The sequence below is a fragment of the Girardinichthys multiradiatus genome, chromosome 7 (genome assembly GCF_021462225.1).
Source record: "Girardinichthys multiradiatus isolate DD_20200921_A chromosome 7, DD_fGirMul_XY1, whole genome shotgun sequence".
Taxonomy (NCBI): domain Eukaryota; kingdom Metazoa; phylum Chordata; class Actinopteri; order Cyprinodontiformes; family Goodeidae; genus Girardinichthys; species Girardinichthys multiradiatus.
The window spans coordinates 13,446,582-13,451,817 of record NC_061800.1 but is presented as its reverse complement, the minus strand read 5'-3'; positions in this window follow the sequence as shown (position 1 = coordinate 13,451,817).

Here is a 5,236-nt window from a genome sequence, read left to right as displayed (position 1 = left end):
CTTTGCTTTGCATTATCTTCTGACTTTGAACTTATGGTTATGGTTTGTGTTAATTTTATTATGCTTATGAGGCTCTGGGTGAGTCTCATATGCATATTTGAGGTCACCTGCCAGAGCTGAGCTCGGCAGCTGCAGAGAACATTAAAAAAAAAGTTTGTTCCTACACCAAATTACTGAGAAGTTAGTTTTCACACTGTCTCATAAACAATTTTGCACCCCTGGCTGAATTGTACAACACTGTGAATCAGAGCAACACTGTTGGTTGCTTTTACTCTTATTTTGCACAAGATAATTTTAATAAACACACTAATTGCTTCTTACCATAACAGTGATAATCTTATTTTTTCACCACAATAGTTAATGTAAGAAGAAGATAAAATCCTCTCTCAGTTCTTGAGTTTTATGCCTCAAGGGTTGATAAAATTATTTGTTCTTCAACCAAAATTATCTAGATCTATCCTGAGGTGTACAAAAGAAACACAAACTGAATTCCACAGTTTTATTTTTTATTAAAGAAAAGACCGAAGGTGAGAGATGTGTGTAACAGGTACAAATTCACTGCTTCTATGTGTTTCCCTTATGAGGAAAAGTAGTAGCCTAATGCCAGAAACCTTTGACCAACTGATGATCAGCAAATAAAAAATTGCTGCTTTTTTCACTTGGTGTGTTTAGAGCATTCAGATTTGAACACAATGCCAAGGTGGAAAAACATAATTTCCCCAGAGAGATCAATGTAGTGCCCATCCATCTGGAAAGAGCTATTATGTCATTTCCGAATTGTTTGAAGTGCATAATTTTATAGTGATAGACTATTAAAATATGAAAATATTTAAGATAGAAAAAGAGACTGAATAAGCATGGATTGTTTGGAAGGTTATAAGGAGAAAATAAAAATTTATTTGTGAAAAGAACCAATACAAACTAACCACATTTCTGGCCTAGTCAAAACCCAGAAATCCTGTTTGAAAAAGTTTGTTTTCTTGTAATTCCAGGACATTGTGGTTGTTTTTGTAGTATATTTTGTTGTAAAAAATTTGATTGCAACATATAATTGTTCTTTGGCATAGCAGATTATTACTGACACATGGTACTCATGGCAGTTAGTATTTTGGTTTCACGTAGAAAAGCTAGTTCAAAAGTCTCTCTGAAGTGACACAGTGCATGTAGCTAAATGCAAATATACTGCAAATGGATAGAGTAAATTTTACACCCATTAATAATGATATCAATTTAATATTTCCTGAATTGTAGACACTGCTTTTGTAATTCTGAATATTTGTTTTTTTCTTTTTAATCTATTTATCCTGGTAAATGTTGAGGTTTTATATTTCCCACTTTTTTGCTAATGCTGGAAACATGTGAGACAACTATGTTTTTAGTACTTTTGTCTAGACACCCATTACCACACTTCCAACCACATCTATAATCTAAGCTGTTAATGACAGATTGAGCTCAGATCATAACTGCTTCAGATTTTCTCAGTATTTAAAGCATTGATTTTTTTTTCGCTGCTATATCTTAGAAGGGAGTTTCCTTGTAATGTTTGAACAGCCATTAAAGGTTATCAAAGGTCATCCTTTGGGTTTTTGAGGAAGGCATTTATCTCTTTAAAAAATAAAATCTGAAACTTGAGATGTGCATTTTTATTCAGTGGCCCTTACTCCTGTTGGACCGTTTATTTACTACTACACCTCCCAGCATGCATTGCAACTAACAGGAAAGGGAGTCTGAGCTCTGATGTCACAGTGAGCTATATAAGAACACAGGAGACGCTCTGCCATTGCTTTTTCTCCCACTGGAAACTGAGATGCGGTTACCACGCAATGGAGGCGCGTATCATTCTGGAGAAGAAACTCACATTTGGGTTTTCATTCATTTTCCTCATTTGCCAAACTCATGAGAAGCTCAACGAGCTCAAAGCTTACTAGGATATGAAGACCAGCAAGTGACATTACCGATTGAAGGCGTGGACTTGACACGAAACTCAACAAAAACCCACGGAAGTTTTCCAAGGAGGCAAAATTTTCCTCTTTCTTTTTGCTCCAGTCCACTGCTGATGGTCCGTCACATTTTTCCCCTTTGCCAAAGGAGGAGAAGCTATCCGTCTTTAGTTTGTTACGAACGCGTAACAAATCTCCCTTCCCTCTCCCCTGGTCCAAAGAACATGGCACCAAGTAATCCGGTTTTTGTTTTATTTCTATTAGAAATAGTGTTACACTTCTGAAAATGCCTATAATAGGAGAAGAAACCAAGCAATTGACATACCTCTCAGATGGTTGATGGTGTTTTTTCCTTAAGGCCATCACCGACTCTGCTGGGTCCATTGTGTAACCTTCGCCCGTTACCAGCTTGCCCAGAAACTTGACACTTCGCCTGAACAGCTCACATTTCTTCGGGGTCAGCTTAACACCATGCTCCCTGTGACGCTGGAGGACAAGGCAAATGTGTTCTAGGTGTTCCTCAAAATTGCTGCTGTACACCAAGTGGTTGTTCAAGTATGGGTGGCAAATAGTGTCTCTAAGGCCTGCCATACAACATTCCAGGCACTTCTGGAACTAAACAGGTGTGGAGCTCAGGCCAAAGGGAATGCGCACCCACTGATAAAGCCCCCAGGGTGTGATGCAAATGCCTCACATTCCTGCCGCAACATCTTCTTCACAGCTGCTTGTTGATTTTTTTTCAGCTGTTGAAGATCCACTGGTGGGTCCCATGACTTTGGTCTCTAGTTGGTCTCATGCGATTGTGTGTCACTTGGGTTGTGTGACTTTAACTCTGGACTCTTTTTATCTTCTAGTATCGGCTCACTTACTTTTGTCTGGATATCTGCTGCATACACAGTCTTTATTGGTCCAACGGTGTATGTGCCACACGCTGTATCGATTATTCTCCTTTAACAAAAAACATCACTCTTTCAGCTGCACATTGGCTGCAGTACACTTCTGTCCTTCTTGACATGCCCAACATCACTGTAAAGCGTTGCACCACTCTAAATCCAGTCACTCTCCTTCCAACTGATGGAAGAATGATGGAGATCTTCATTCTTGTACTGAAGTACTACAGACTGTACTCCCAGACCAGACCTCTCTGATGAATCCATTCCAAATTCTGACCTCACCTTGTACGTTGATGGGTCTTCCCATCACTCAGATTCAGGTGCTAACCTAGTGGGCTTTGCTGCATGCTCAGATTTTGAAGTCCTAATGTCAGGCCCTTTACCACAACATTTTTCTGCACAAACTGCAGAACTGGTGGCTTTAACAGAAGCCTGCAAATTGGCTGAAGGAAAGTATGTTACCACTTATACTGACAGTCTGTATTCATCTGGCATAGTTCATGATTTTGGAGCATTGTGGAAACATCACTCCTTTTTAAAGTCTTATGGTCAACCTATTCTCAATGCTACTCCGGTCTCTGACCTTTTATAAACCATTTTGTTACCCTCTAAAATATCTATTGTTAAATGCACTGTTCACTCACACGACACTGATCCTGTTTCCCTCAGCTGACGCAGCTGCAAAAGCCGCTGCCACTCTTCCTCTTTCGGCTGAAAAAGGGTGGTTGTCAGCTGATGGAAAATCTTGCCTCCCCAAACATTTTTCCCCTGGTTTGCAAAGTGGAGTCATGGGTTAGACCATGTCCCCAAAGGGGGAATGCTTGATATGATAACCCCAGCAAACAGGCAGACAGCAATGCAGTAGCAAAGGCCTTACACTCTGAAATAATTCCCCGATAGGGAATACCACAGATCATCAGTAGTGATAATGGGACACATTTTGTAAATAAAGCTTTACAGGAAGTAAGTCAAGTACTGGGTTTCACATGAAAAACACATTGTGCCTATCATCCCCAGTCTGGAGGGGCTGTAGAGAGAGAGAATGGCACGCTTAAGCTTAAATTGTCAAAAATGTATGAGGAGGCAGGTCTCTCATGGACAAAAATTGTGCCCCTCAGACTAATGTATATGAGAATCAGAAAAAGAGCATGGGTAAATCTCAGTCCTTATGAAATATGATTTGGCAGACCAGCACACATGGGAAGCACCCCGACTAGACCACTGATTGACTTATCTACGCCCCTGTATGAGCATATGTTGGTATATTGTCAGAATCTGTCACGGTCTTTGTGTGCTTCTCATCAGAAAACCAGGACCACCCTCCCGAGCCCAGCTGAGGGACCATTATATGAGTTCCAGCCTGGAAAAAAGTGGGTGCTGATCAAAGACCTCCGAGGGAAGCACTGGAAGTCCAAACAGTGGCAGGGACCTTTCCAGATTCTCCTCATCACTCACACTGCTGTAAAGGGTGCTGAAAGAATCACGTGGGTCCACGCATCACATTGCAAGCTGTTCAGCGGAGAACCACCAGAAGAGTCAAATCATGGCAAAAGTTTTCCTCACCCTGCTGGGATTTATTGCCCTCTTTCTTTTTCATGATCACATTTTCCACTGGCTCTCCAATTGGTCGAGTGGAACGAAGAGCTTTTTCAAGGCCAGTTCAAAATCCTTTGGAGGCAACATGGGTGAAACTGAACTTGTGGTATCAATTTACAAACGTTTCAGCTAAAACTACAACAGCAGAAAACCTTTTTATCTGCATGTCACACCATCTCCCCTCTTTGCTGTACCAGAAAAAAGGAAGATTACGGATTGCGTGTTATCCTGTTATAATGCTTCAGATCCTCAGGATATTAATCTCTCTGAGAACATGACTGAGGATGGATTTCAGATGATAACTTTTGAGAAGCGTAAACTCACGTGTTTTGTGTGTGCATTATGATGTGGTCCATTGAGAATTGTGTACAATATCACATGTTATCTTTCTCTAAACCTTCTATCAGAGTTCTGCAGAAAACATTGAAGATGAGGATGACGAATATTACATTGCTTAAAATGTCCATGACTTAATGAAATGTTGATCTTAAAGTGTTAAAAGCATTTGATTCTTGTGGAGAAGCCTACGTCATGCTGACATGATTTGCATTGGTTTTGTTTTTTGTAAAAATATCTTTTTATGGTTGTCAAATTTTCTTTTGTTTTATTGTGATTGATGAATAATCAATGGGTGGAAATTTAGTGAAAAAATGGTTATATGCTTTAGGTATGAAGAAATTATTTTGTTTTAACCAACAGTCACGCAAAAGTGTTAATTAAAATGTTCTCATAACCTTGCTGAATCTGTTCGGAGATTTGTAGAGGAAGGGAGTAAAAACTGCCTGAGCAGTTTCAGGCAGGAGATGA